General features: G+C 47.4%; 1 protein-coding gene across 1 annotated transcript in view; it reads left to right on the top strand.

Moving 5' to 3' along the window:
• KIF26B (kinesin family member 26B) overlaps positions 1–14,725 on the top strand; it is a gene marked incomplete at both ends in the record, with an annotated part of 417,901 nt that overhangs the window by 15,201 nt on the left and 387,975 nt on the right. The window lies entirely within an intron of this gene.

Here is a 14,725-nt window from a genome sequence, read left to right as displayed (position 1 = left end):
GCCTCCTGTTCTAGAAGAGTGAAATCCACAGGGATGAAATGTGAGTGGGACTCATCACCGGGGTGGGTCCTGGTCTGGGTATTTCCGGATCCTTCGTCTGGAGGCCCTTGAATTTCCTGTTAGTTGCCTCGACCTTGTTTTTGCTCCATTTAACGCGCTTGTGCTCACTTCTGGTCTGGAGAATAGCGCACCACTGTGGGAGTGCTCCCGGGGTGCTCAGGATGGTCGCAGGGATCCCAGGGAGGACGCCTGGCTTCCCTGGTCGGAACGAAGCCGCGAGGGCAAGCCCAAGGCCTCACGTGCAGACACCGGCCCCTGAGGTCTAATGTCTCCCTTCATCTGCGAGTTGATGTGCGCAGTCGACGCTGCCCTGCTCTGTTATTCGGTGAGATGGTGACGCACGATCACCTGCAGGCCGGACGGGGGTCTGCAGTAACGAAGGGCCCCGGCTCCCTTGGAGCGGCTGCTCGGAACGGCCACGGTTTGCAGGGAGAGAAGCAACGCACCCGCCTGGTTTCAAGTCCTTCAGGGCAGAGTAGCAAGGAAGTGGGCTGGTTTTTTTTTCCCCAAGACATGAATGGGGTCGCACTCGCTCTGAGAAGAAGCACAGCAGTGTTCACTGCTCTGTTGTAGAGCACACATCGGTGTCTTGGTAGAAGGATCACGAACTTTCCAAACCCCTCTGCCTTACACGTGGCAGAATTCAATATAATATGTCGATTTAAATGAACACCATGAATTTTTAGTGTTATCTGTCACCTCTACTCCAGGAGACCCGAGGCGGTCCTTTTGAATCGTTAGGATTTTATAATCCTGGGACTCTAGCAGAGAACGAGCTTCAGAGGTTATGGAAGGTTGGGTTATTCCTGCTATTTAAAAAAAAAAAGAAAAGAAAAGAAAAAAGATTTATTTATTTATTTCTTTACTTTTTAGAGAGAGTGACAGGCTAACTCCCTGCTGAGTGCAGAGTCCTACACGGGGCTCGATCCCACAACCCTGAGATCAGGACCGGAGCTGAAACCTCAAGCCAGATACTCAATTGACTGTGCCACCCAGGTGTCCCTAGGTGACTTCTGCTGTTAAGAGCATGGTTCCTGGGCACCCTGGTGGCTCAGTTAAGTGTCTGCCTTCGGCTCAGGACATGATCCCAGGGTCCTGGGTTGGAGCCCCGCATCAGGCTCCCTGCTCAGCGAGGAGTCTGCTTCTCCCTCTCCTTCTGCCCCTCCCCCTGCTTGTACTCACTCTCTTTCTCACTCAAGTAAATAAATAACATCTTTATTTTTTTATTTTTTATTTTTTTTTAAGATTTGACCTATTTATTTGACAGAGAGAGGCAGTGAGAGAAGGAACATAAGCCAGTGGAGAGGGAGAAACAGGCTCCCCACTGAGCAGGGAGCCCAATGGGGGACTCGATCCCAGGACCCTGGCTGGGATCATGACCTGAGCCGAAGGCAGACGCTTAACGACTGAGCCACTCAGGCACCCCCAATAACATCTTAAATAAAAAACAAAAAACAAACAAACAAAACGTGGTTCCTGCAGCCAGACCGCTAGGCTGTGAATCTTGGCTCTGTCCTTTGCCAGTTCCGTAGCCTGTGAACTTAGAGGGACTTGCTTCCTGCCTCAGTTTCCCTATTTGCATAATGGCATTAACAGGAACAATTGCTTCCTTGGTGTGTTTTGTCTGGCACGTAGTAGGCGTTCACTAAATATTAGCATCCAAACTGCCATTTCATAGAAGAGGAAAGTAAAACTCGCATCTCTAGACGGTGACCTCCTGACCCCAGGATTCATTCCACGCAGTTAACATCAGTGTGTGTATTTTCTGCTTCTCTCATGCTCCATGTCTGTGCGTCCTTCGGACTGTGTGCTTGGCCAGCGTTTCTTTGGCTGTCGCTGTGTAGTCATGTGGTCGCCGGACTTGGGGCCGGGACAGAGGGTGGTTAGGACACAGCCCTGCCCTTGAGCCCCACAGCCTGGGGTGACAGCATGTCAGACAGCAAGACAGCGGTGTCCCTCCCCAGCTCTCGGCAGCATCCTTCACCAGACCCAAGAGGGGAGAGCAACCCAAGGGTCCATCAGCGGGCGAGTGGATAGACTAAATGTGGTGTACACGCGATGGAAGGAGATATCTAACGCATGTGGATATTACTAGAGATGATATTTACTTCCTGTATAAAAAGGAAGCAACATCGGACACCTGCTACCGCGTGGAGGAACCTCGACGTGATTCTGAGTGAAATAAGCCGGTCCCCGAAGGGGCAGATCTGTGTGGTTCCAATTTCTAGGTGATGCTTCGAGTTGTCGGATTCTCGGAGACAGAGTGGTGTGGAAGGATGGGGGCGGGGGCGGGGGGACGGAAGGGGGTGGGGACTTGACGCTTAACCATAAGGAGCTTTTTAGTCTGGGAAAATGAAACAAATTCTGGGGATGGGAGGGGGTGATGATTGCATGAACACGGGCTGTACCTGAGGCCCCTGAACTGCGCATTTGAAAATCGTTAAAATGTTATGTTATGTGGGACATTCCCACCCCACGCTGCCCACAGCAGGGTGAACTGTGTCACAGCCTAGCGATCTAAGGGAAGAGACATCCCTGCGGATTGCCTGGACAGGGAAGTGGCTCGTGAAGGGGTGACCGCGGCAACTGTTGGGCTAACCACCACCGGCTTCCGAGCACGCCGTGTGCGGTCCCATCTAATCCTACGGCTGGGTGCGCTTACTGTTCCCCATTGCACAGATGAGGAAACTCAGCAAGGTTAGGGACCCGGGCCCGCGTCCTGCCAGGGATGCGGGGCAGGGATAGGATGGGAGACCTCCCTGCTGTCCCTGCGGGAGGGAAGGGGCCCGGTGAAGCCCATGGAGGGGTGCGGGAAGGGCCCCTCCCTGCCACTTACCTTCCAAGAAGCAGCCTTTTCGTTTGTGCCTGTAGGAGTTTGCAAGTTTAGCGTGGGCCGTCGTCCTCCCCGAGTAAACACAAGAAGCTGGCAAATTCACCTTCTTGAAGGCAGCATGTCCGTGGTCCCCGGCGTAAAAGTTATTAATGTAATACTATAATTATATTGCACAATTTGCAGTAAACTTAAAAAAATGACTTATTAGCCCTCGGGTTCTTGACAGCGGTACGTTCAGTGGCTGTGACACTCTTCCAAATCTGTCAGCACATTTTCTTGTGGGCATTGCTTTTTTGGACTTGGACCAAACGGACACTTTGAAAGATTCGATAGGAGCATACCACCTTATATTTAAAAAGCCGCCTTTTTCAGGGTTACTGTCCTGGGCCTTTGCCATTTCATTTCCCGACTCTGTAACATCCCCTACCGGGATGTGATGGCTGGATATGGGGCTCGGAGGCAGCGGTCCATCTTAACTTCATTTGACAAGCTGGGGAAAGAAAGGTGGAGAGAGAGGTCAGAGACCCTTCTCCGCTCCTGCTCAGCGAGTGTTTGGACAGCATCTGCTCTGCGCCTGGCACTGCCCTTGGCCTTGATCGCTGTCCCCCGTGAGCCCACTCTGAGCCTCACACTGCTGCCTGCTTTTTTCTGGAACGCTGTTCTGCGTTGGTGGGATTTCATAGCTTCACAAGCTCCTTGCTCTTATTAAAGAGGTGTCTGACTCTTTCCAGGTTGCAGGAAGGGAATTTGGCCCCAGCGCCCCTTCCCCCCACAGCATTGACATCAGACTCTAACGCTCGTGGCTTCTCTCGCAAAGGGCTCCTTCAAGCCGTTCTCCTGGATTCTGGCTGATGGGGAGTTTCTCTGGGCGGTTCCTTGCTCACTCCGTACTGCCTTTCCTGCTTGAGACTTCCCCCAGGGGTGAAAAGGTACAGTGGTGGCTTTTGTCTGGAGCAGGACCATCAATGGCACAGTAGCTGCTTTCGGATGTGGCCGAGGTGGCCCAGACTCAGGATGGTGACCTGGAGGTGACAGGATCCAAATCCCATTACAGCCTGGAACCAATCCGCCTCCACCCTCCAAGGCATTTGGGCGGAGAAAGGAGGAAGGATAGGATGACCCAGGCACTAGACATTTTTGTAAAAGGCATTGCCTACGTTAATACAAAAAACATCAACAATGCAGTCCTACAATCTTGGAATATAGGGTGCATGTCTAGAAGCTACGTGTGTGTTATACGTGAACACAACATGGTGGACAGACGTGAATTACAAAGCACTAGGCTCACACCCGGGCTTTTTTCCGTTTCATAATCTTGAGAAAGGGTGAAATCTTAATATGTTGTTTAGCGCCCCCCAGAAAGGGGCACAGCTCTGAACCATCATAGAAGATGGGAACTCATCTCCTTGCCAGGTCTTGGGTCCCATTGAGTCTCCTCTCCTGGGGCTGGCTGGTAGGTCACCTGTGCTGCAGGTGTGACTGCGGCGGGGGCCTCAGCGAGATGGGGACTCGAACACACAGCCCCAGAATAAGGAGCTGCAAAGGAGGTAATGAAGGAGCAGGCAGGGTTGCCTTCTGACGGTGAGATTCCCCAAGGCTCGCCCTAGAAATACCAGCCCACGGCCAGTTTCCATCGGCTGCGATCCCTTGAGGTTCTGTCAAGTAGAGATTTAAGGGGAAAAAACAAACAAACAAAAGAAACCACCCAACCCCAAAGGCACAAAAAATTGGAAGATAGAATTTTGTGGCCAAATGTAGAGAGTCCCCGAGCCTAGCTACGATCCCAAAAGACCAAAGAGGCCATAATCTGAGTTCTGAGATCTCTTTTATTGTGTTCGTGTTTCCTCAAAAGCCTCTTTCTGTTTGTTTTCTCTTCCTGGCTAGGGTTCAAAGGGTAGAGTGGCAAGCGTGGAAATGTTGCTTTTGTTCAAAGTGGTGAAATTGTACCTCCATTTTTATTCCCCGTGAGACGGTGGGGTTATTTAAAAACAAAACAAAACAAAAAACAAACCAAAACATTTGTTTGGGAAGAAATAGATCTATGGTCTATGAAGATCATACCAGAATTTACTAGGAAGTAGGAAGGAGTCGAAGGGTCCCTGTAGAAACAGAAGGGGACCAGAGACGTTCGAGAAAGACGCGTCCTTGAGGTCTAGCCTGGGATTTCGTTTCCTTTCCTCCCGGCATCCCTGCTGGCGTCTGGAATGTTCTCTTAGCCCCGGTTTCCCGGTGTGTTTGCCGTAGCTGGGCCTGCCCCCCGGGAGCCAGAAGGTTCCGGTCCTCCTGTCGTCTAAACCCACCCTGGTCATTCCCTAAACTGAAGCTGCCCATCCTTGGTGGCGAGGCTGGCAGCTGAGCGCCTAGAAGGAGCCGAAGGCCCTGACAGGTGTTGCGTGATAAGCCGGGCCAGCTACTGTCCCCAAGACGGTGGGGGGAGGGGTGGTGGGACTCTCATTCACGCCTTTCATGCTCAGTACAAGGCTTCGGGGACATTTGGTGGGTCACTTCTGCTATTAACAGTGACTTCAGCTGTTGTGGGTGACATACGGCTGACGGGATGGGCCCACGGGTGATGGAGCCGCTGAATTTCAGACGATCTTTTTTTACTCTTTTTTCAAGGTTTTATTTATTTATTTACTTACTTACTTATTTGAGAGAAAGACAGCATGATGTGGGGGGAGCGGCAGAGGGAGAGGGAGGAGCAGGCCCCCTGCCGACTCAGTCGCAGGACCCCGGGATCATGACCCGAGCTGAAGGCAGACGCCCAACCGACTGAGCCACCCAGGCGCCGCTGAGTTTCAGACGATTCATTCTGTGACTTTTGTAGGATGTACTTTTGAGCAGAACCTAGTGTGAAGTGTGTATCGCTCTGGTACTTTCGGGAGGAGGTGGTTTGCCGGGAGCTGTGCTGTGGTCCCCACAGGCCATTTGCCATAGCTTCTGCACAGACGCCCGAAGGCCTGGCCCATTCCCCCCCATTTTTGAAAGAAAGACAGATAGCCCTGCCTTTGTGGATCCTTAGTTCTCCCCGAGAGGATGCTTTCAACACCCTGTGGGTGCAGTCCTGAGCCCGGGTGAGTCTTTCTGGCCAAGGATGCTTTGCGGGTTCGTGGCAGTAGTAAGAGAGGGGGGAACGCAAAGAACCAAACCCCAGCTGTGGGAACACGCTCGTTCCTGCTCAGAGCAGCATCTGGGTTCCCCTGGAGTCGCGAGCAAGCTCTCGTCCTCAGCTGGGGGTAAGGTGGGTGGGCGTCTCCCCCCCGCACTCCCCAGCCCGTCAGAGTTGAAGACCCGTGCCCCGTCTCGGTTACTTAGCGCGCTCCCGTCGTCGGATCTTCTGCTCTGCGCTTTCTTCTCTGTCTCCCTCATGCACAAACTCAGTGCCTCCTCTCTCTTTAAATTGCTTCCGTGCTGTTTAACCTCTCTTCCCTGATTTCCCCTCTTCTGCTGCTGCTTTTATGGTGGTTCCCGCTAATGGATGCCCTGGACAAGATGTCCTGGCTTTGTGAGTGGCAATTAGTGCTCCCCCTGAGAAGGGGCCGGGTTGACTGACGGCCTCGGCTTGCAGGATGGATGGGGCCTGACTCTTTTCCCATGAAAGTAGGTTATCGATGAGCTCCAATGCCAGCTTACTGCCCGCACTCTTGCCAACCTCTCTTGATCTCATCATGGTGTACATTTTCAAGATCATATCACATTCACTCAGGAGAGTTCAGGAGAGAAAAATGTACTAATAAAGCAAAAAAAGGGACGGAGAGAGAAGGAGAAGAAAATGATGATTTCTTTCATTATATTATAACCCAGATGAAAAGGAACCTGGCTCCACCAGGCTGGGCTGTGTTCTGAGAGAACCTGTGGGATGTGCGTGTGTGGAGGTGGGTGGGTTATGGGGCACGGAGACACCTAGCGGCAGGGTTAAAGGACTTTGTGTTTTGGTTTCTTCTTTGGATTCCTTGTAAGACTGGTTTTCTTTCTTTTTTTTTTTTAAATTTAATTTAATTTAATTTTATTTTCAGTGTTCCAAAATTCATTGTTTATGCACCAAACCCAGTACTCCATGCAATACGTGCCCTCCTTAATCCCCACCACCAGGCTCACCTGGCTCACCAGGCTCAACCCCCCCACTCCCTCCCCTCCAAAACCTTCCGTTTGTTTCTCAGAGTCCACAGTCTCTCATGGTTCATCTCCTCCTCTGATTTCCCCCAATTCACTTCTCTCCTTCGCCCAATGTCCTCCATGTTATTCCTTATGCTCCACAAGCAAGTGAAACCATATGATAATTGACTCTCTCTGCTTGACTTATTTCACTCAGCATCATCTCCTCCAGTCCCGTTCATGTTGATACAAAAGTTGGGTATTCATCCTTTCTGATGGAGGCATAATATTCCATTGTATATATGGACCACATCTTCTTTATCCATTTGTCCGTTGAAGGGCATCTTGGTTCTTTCCACAGTTTGGTGACTGTGCCCATTGCTGCTATGAACATTGGGGACAGATGGCCCTTCTTTTCACTACATCTGTATCTTTGGGGTAAATACCCAGTCATACAATTGCAGGGTCATGGAGTAGCTCTATTTTTAATTTTTTGAGGAATCTCCACACTGTTTTCCAAAGTGGCCGCATCAACTTGCATTCCACCAACAGTGTGAGAGGGTTCCCCTTTCTCCACATCATTTCCAATGCATGTTGTTTACTGTCTTGTTATTTTGGCCATTCTAACTGGTGTAAGGTGGTATCTCAATGTGGTTTTGATTTGAATCTCCCTGATGGCTAATGATGATGAACATTTTTTCATGTGTCTGATAGCCATTTGTATGTCTTCTTTGGAGAAGTGTCTGTTCATGTCTTCTGCCCATTTTTTGATGTGATTATCTGTTTTTTGTGTGTTGAGTTTGAGGAGTTCTTTATAGATGTTGGATATCAGCCCTTTGTCTGTACTGTCGTTTGCAAATATCTTCTCCCATTCTGTGGGTTGCCTCTTTGTTTTGTTGACTGTTTCCTTTGCTGTGCAGAAGCTTTTGATCTTGTTGAAGTCCCAAAAAGTTCATTTTTGCTTTTGTTTCCTTTGCCTTTGGGGATGTTTCTTGAAAGAAGTTGCTGTGGCCGACATTGCCTATGTATAGAAGAGTGAAACTTGACCATTCTTATACCATACACAAAGAGAAACTCGAAATAGATAAAAGACCACAGTGTGAGGCAGGAATCTATCAAAATTCTAGAGGACTGGTTTTCTTAGGAAATCATGACTTCAGGGAAAGATGAGATGGGGTGTAGAGTCGGCAGGATCCTTCTAGTGTCAACTTTGTGAGACACAGAGGCGATACTGGCCACTGAGGGCTGGCTGGTGTTACTTTTGGAGACCAGGTTGTTTGCTGTTGGCCACATTCTTGCACATTAAGGAATGTGGGATCATTCTTTTTTGTTTTTTAGTAGCTTTACTGAGATACAATTTATAGGCCACACAATGTACTTGTTTTGAACATGCAGGCCCGTGGGTTTTAGTATATTCCCAGAATTTTGCAACCATTGTCCCCGTGGAATATTAGAACATTTCTGTTCCTCCCCAAAGAAATGCGGTGCCCGTTATCAGTCAGTCCCCATTCTCCTGTCCCCTCAGCCCCAGGAAACCATGGCTCCACTTTATTTCTCTATGGATTTGCCTGTCTTGGACATTTCCTGTGCATGGAAATTGTGCACTGTGTGGTATAGTGTGACCTGTTATCTTCAGCGCGATGTGGTCAGGGCTCACCACATCATCACGTGGAGAGGAATGGCATTCTGTTGTGTGGGTATACATGCTGTGTACCTGTTCATCAGTAGAGGGCTATGTGGTTATTTCCAGGTTTTCACTGTTATGGAAAAATGCTGTGGTGAACATTTGGGCATCAGTCTCTATGAGGACATATATATTCTGTTCTCATGGGCTGATACTTGGGAGCGGAATTGCTGTTGAGTGTGGTAACTCTGTGTTTAATGTTTTGAGAAACTTCCAAGCTGTTTGGCAGTGTGGCCGCACCATTTATGCTCCCACAGCAACGGATCAGATGTTCTTCCTCTGTTGATTCCTTTTGATTCTAGTGGATGTGAACTGGTGTCACAGCCTGGTTTTGATCTGCGTTTTACTAATGCCTGGTAAGGTCGAACATCTTTTCATGTGCTTATTCACCTTTCTTAGGTTTTCTTTGGAGAAATGTCTAATCCAATCTTTTGTTCATTTTTTTAGTTGGGCTTTTTGTTGTTGTTGTCACTGAGTTCTGAGAGTCCTTTATATATTCTAGGTAGAAGTCCCTTAGCAGATACATAATTGGCTGGTGTTTTCTCCCAGTCTGTGGCTTATCTTCTCATTTTCTTCACGATGTCCCTTGAAGCACAGATCTTTTATTTTGGATGAAGCCCAGCTTATCAGCTTTTCTTTCGTTGCTGTGCTTTTGGTGTCTTATCTGAGAATTCACTGCCTGACTTGAAGTCCTGAAAATACATTCTTGTATGTTCTTTTAAGAGTTTTGTAGTTTTAACTTCAACTTAGGTCTTTGGTCCATTTTTTATTAAGCTCTTTCACTTTTCCTGCAGTAAAAATTATTCCCAAACTCATTCAGGTTTCAGTAAGATTGATGCAGATTTTCTTCCATGCTCCTTGCTTGTTAACACAACATACCCAGTGGCCCTCCTGTGCTGGGTAAGGGTCAAGACTGTGGAGATGGACATGAGAATCTCTTCATGTGTCTTTGGATGGACGGCGGGGAGAGCAGTCACATGGGCAACCCACAGGCAGGAGATGGACCCCAGGACCTTGGCACGAAGCAGAGGAAAGCTTGACCTCTTGACGAGCATCACAGGTGACAAAGCAAACGAGCCATCAGAGAGAGAGACCTCGTGGAGGTGGCGCAATGAAGTCATGACTCTTGGGCGGTCTGCCAGGTAAGCTGTCAGAAGGTTAGACAGTGATTAAGATTTTTGCTGGGCTGCCATCACGTAGTCATTTGATTACGTTCTCTCTCCAGTTTTGCTTTCAGTGTTTTGGTGTTTTTATTTGGTTTTGTTTTGTTTTACATCTTGCCCCTCGCTGTCCTGCAAAATTTGCCAGGGCTTTCTGAAGCACATCTTTGGTTTGCTTCCCATGTTCCCCAGGGATCGGCTACTTACAACTTTTGGGGATGTGAAGGGAGAAGGGAGGTGCTAGTCTTATTTTTACCAAAAATCAAGACTGGTGGCATAGGCTAGAAGTCATAGGTTGCAATGATCTCATGGGATGTTTCCTCCTGAGGCATGAATCATAAAAGCAAGTTGAGTGGTAGCCCGTTTTTTTTTTTTTTTTTTCCTTAAAGATTTTATTTATTTGACGGAGAGCAAGAGGGAGAGTACAGGCAGGGGGAGCGGCAGAGAGAAAGGGAAAAGCAGGCTCCCTGCTGAGCAGGGAGCCCAATGCAGGACTCGATCCCAGGACCCCAGGATCATGACCTGAGCTGAAGGTAGTCGCTTAGCCAACGGAGCCACCCAGGTGCCCTAGTGGTAGCCTGTTGAGATGAACTTTAGTACTTTGTCACCTGAGCTCCTGGCCAGGTCTCAAAACACGTTGGGCACATGGCCGGACAGAGCTCAGCCCTTTGGCCAACCAACTGATTGTGGAGAGCATGGGATGGTCTTAGGTGTTGATGTTGGTGTTTGTCCACACGTATGCAGATTGTATGTGCACACACAAGTATGCACTGTGTCCCTAACTCTCCAGGAAAGCCCTGTTTCATATTTACTGTCCCTCCATCCCCCACTTGAGTTTAATATCTTGGGGGAAAGTGCTGAAAATCAAATGGGGCCATGTCTCCTGCATGAAATAAGAAGAGAGTCGGGATTTAAAACTCTGAGTTTGTGTAACAAATCAAATGCAGAGTACCGGTTCTCATCACAAAATGGTGTATGTCCATGATTTACCTTTAAAGAGCAGGTTCTTTGGTGTAATTGCAATAAACTTTTCGGAATTCTCTCCTTAAATATGGAAGCATGTCTGTACCTCCCTCCTCCCAGGGTACAGACGGAGGCTGCATAATGTGTAGTAGATGATTTTTAGCAAATATGGCTGTTTGGTTTCTTCCTTCTAAACCCGAGAGGATTGACATAGGCTTGTCACTGCCACGGTAGATAGAGATGTGTTGCTGAATGCGTCTCTTGTTTGCACTGAGAAAGACTTTCCAGAGCACTTACTTAAACATTTCTCTGGGTATTTATATCCCCGTACAACAGGAAACCATATGATTTGAGATTGGAATCTGAGACACTCAAACCCACAGTTAATTTTCAGAGCCAATTTTTTTTTTTTTATTGCTTCTCTGGGATTATGCTAATCATCCAGTTCAGATTCGCTTCCACGCACATTTCTGAGAGCCTGCTGTGTGCTAAAGCGTTGGAGATACTTGATAAGACGTGGTTCCAGCCTTCAAGCGTGGTCTAGTGAGGGGAGAGTCTGGACAGTATCCAGACACGCGTGTTGTATTGGGACTAAGTGAATCTAAACATCCTTTTTTGGGTTGTCTCATTGCTCAGAAAGTCAGCTCTGTTCCCCATCAATGAACACGGTCGTCTGCCTTTCCTCTCTGCATAGCCTGAGGGGCAGCCCTTTGGAGTCTTCGTCCCGGGGGGCCGTCATCTGGTAGTTTAACATCCAAAGTCAAGAATTCCCCAAAACACGAGTTTACTCATATTTTTAATGTTTGTGTTTTCTCAAAACGGGTCCCGCCCCTCCCCTCCCATGGGTGCTGGTTTTCTAAATAACACCACCACCACCAAGATCCCCCCAGGACGAGGCGCTGGCAAAAGTGGGTTGTAGAGATGCTGGCCACGTCCCCCGAGAGTTATATGAAACCCTCCCCAGCAAAGGACCGACCTGCTTCCTGACCTTAGGCCTCGTGTCACCCACCGGCACCTTCCTCGGAGTCTGCATTTCCCACTTTATTTGGGTGCAGCTAAACCAGGCGGCCTTCGCAAGTTACGCTCTGGGATAAAGCAGCCTTGCTGTGTCAGTGAGGAAAAGGAAATTTCAGTAGCTAGTGTTGCCAGTTGTCTGTAGAGAGAACCCTGAAGGGCGGTGGGAGGTGCCAAGGTCAGGAGTCAGGACTCCTAGGGGCTCTTATTCCACTTTCTGCCCAGAGAACCAGGTGGGGAGGAACTTACCTCCAATCCGGTCTTCCATAGAGCGGGAATCTTCATACCTGTCCTGCTTACCTTTGCAGGTAAGAATCAAATGTGATGATGGAAATGTCTATGAAATTAAAGTGACATCATTGTCATCATCACCACCAGGGAAGGTATGACAATACAGGGAAGGTATGATAATACAGGACAAATACAGGACAAAAGGTCCTAACAATTTAATTGTTCTAACAATTCAAATTTCCTAACAATTTAATTGTCCAAAATAAAAGATATTAAGAACTTTGGATAACTGGTGGGATGTTTTTGTTTTTTGTTTTTTTTAAGAGAGAGCGAGTGGGGAGGGGCAGAGGGAGAGAGAGGATCTTAAGCAGACTCCATGCCTAGTGTGGAGCCGGACGGGGGGCTTGATCTCATGACCCTGAGATCATGACCTGAGCCGAAATCAAGAGTTGGTCGCTCAGCTGATTGAGCCACCAGGTTTCCCTGGATAACTGGTGGTTTGGCTAATGAAGTAGAGTGTTTCTCTGGTCACTTGCTTTTGACCAGCTCAAGAGACAGTAAAAGGGATGTTTCAGGTTCCTGTTTGGACCAAATGCTCTGTCCATCCACTTGTGCTTGGGAGAGTGTATATTGGAAGGCTGTTGGTGTTTGAGTTTTGTGAGTGGGAATGTGCAGTCGTGATGGAGGGTGATGGGATCGTAACTCAGTGTTCATGGCTGACGAGATAATGGTAAACAGTTATTGGAGCATTTACTAGTCACTTCACAGGGGCAGTTGGTTAAGGGCCTTGAAGGACCAGCAAAGGATGTGGGATTGATTCTTGTTCTCCAGCTCAAGACTGAGCTGATGAAAACTGTGGTTGAGGATTACCTTTCTGATCTTGGAGAAGTTCAAGTTTGAATGTGTGAGAATCTGCTTGAAGATTGAGATAGGAAATAAGGGCAGATTGAAGACCCTGTAGGACAGGCATGGCTTCGTGAGCTGCATGATGTGGCGGGTGGGGGGGAGAAGTGAGGCCGTTGTAAGAATGAGCAAAGCCCACCTCTCTCTCTCTCTGACAGCCTCCATTTGCCCCAGGATTATATTTTCATACTGTCGTGTTTGGGTTGGATTTAATAGCTCAATTTAGGGAAGACATTTTAAATTTCCCTTTATGCTCTGCAAACTACTAATAAGAGGAGTTTAGAGAAACTAGCTCCCAAGCAAATTCTGCTTCCACAAATGTTTAAACTTTAAAATGGTGACTCATGCATTGCTGGTAGGAATGCCAAATGGTGCAACTGGTAAAGAAAAATGGTGTGGTGGTCCCTCAGAAATTAAACGTAGAATTCCCATGCAACCTAGCAATTCCTCTTCTGGGCGTACACTGAAAAGAATTGGAAACAGGGACTCAAAGATCTATTTGTACTATATATATATATATAGTTATATATATAAATATATATAGTTTGTTTATCCATTCATCCATTGGTGGATGATGGCATTGCTTCCACTTTTTATCTTATTTTATTTTTTATATATATATTTTATATTTTTTATATGTATTATTTATATTATGTTATATATCATATATTAATATATATTATATATAATTTATATCATATGTACTTGTTTTTTTATATATATTATATATGTAAACTGTATAGTGTATATATATAAACTATATATATAGGACATTTTAACACACACATACAAGATTCAGCCTTCAAAAAGAAGTGCCATTCTGAAATGCTACAGTGTTGGATGAGCCTCAAGAACATTTTGCAAAGTGAAATAAGCCAGTCACAAAAGGGAAGATATTTTATGATTCCACTTAATCATGAGTCCGGACTTGTCAGACACAGAGACAGGTAGCAGAATCGTGGTTACCAGGGTCTGGGCGGAAGGAACCGGGGAGTTGGTGTCTAATGGTACAGGGTTTCAGTCTGGGGAAATGGTTGGGAGCGAGCACAGCAATGTGACTGACCACTGAACTGCACACTTGGAAAAGGGCTAATATGGTCAATCTTACATATTCCACAGGGAAGAAATGGTGAACTGTTCTCTTGAATCAGTGATTTTTTTTTTCCTTTGAAATCCTGGAAAATATAGATTCTAAAATTCTCTCCTTCTGTTTTCCAGTTCTGGAAAGTTAACTATGGTGGTCCTTTTTAATGTCATTTTCTTAAAAAAAAAAAAATGCAATGATGTTTCCTAGGCCAAGCACACCCTGTTAACAGGTTCAATAACACACTGCAAAGTGTCATTTCAAGTTTTATCCCACTCTGCTATCGTTATGCCACAAAGAAGCGGTGTTTACATCGGGTTTTATATTGACAACTGGACTGTCTTGAAATGTGGGTTTGGGGGTGCAGTGAGTACTTTGTGGGCCTTAGACTGTGTAAGGGTTTGGGTTCTAGATGTCCGCTGGAGTTTTCTTTCTGAAGGAGACCCGAGATTGAAGGTAAACCTCATCCCGCCCGTGTGACGCTCCAGAAGTTAGAATTTTGTGTCTTCTCTTTGTGGTCAGGAAGAGGATGATCTCTGGAGTTTCGAGAATGTTAACGAAATGTGAAAGCTGCCCAGAGAACAGCCCACAGAAGGGCTCTAGGCCTGCTGCCCACATCACCAGGACCCACTTGTCCAGACCCTTCCTCTGTCTGTGCCGTAGCTGTTACCAGAACCAAGCCTTTGTGGGTTGGTTGT

The sequence above is a fragment of the Martes martes genome (assembly GCF_963455335.1).
Source record: "Martes martes genome assembly, chromosome: 15".
In the NCBI taxonomy this organism is placed as follows: Eukaryota; Metazoa; Chordata; class Mammalia; order Carnivora; family Mustelidae; genus Martes; species Martes martes.
This window is presented reverse-complemented; position numbering and strand designations above follow the sequence as displayed.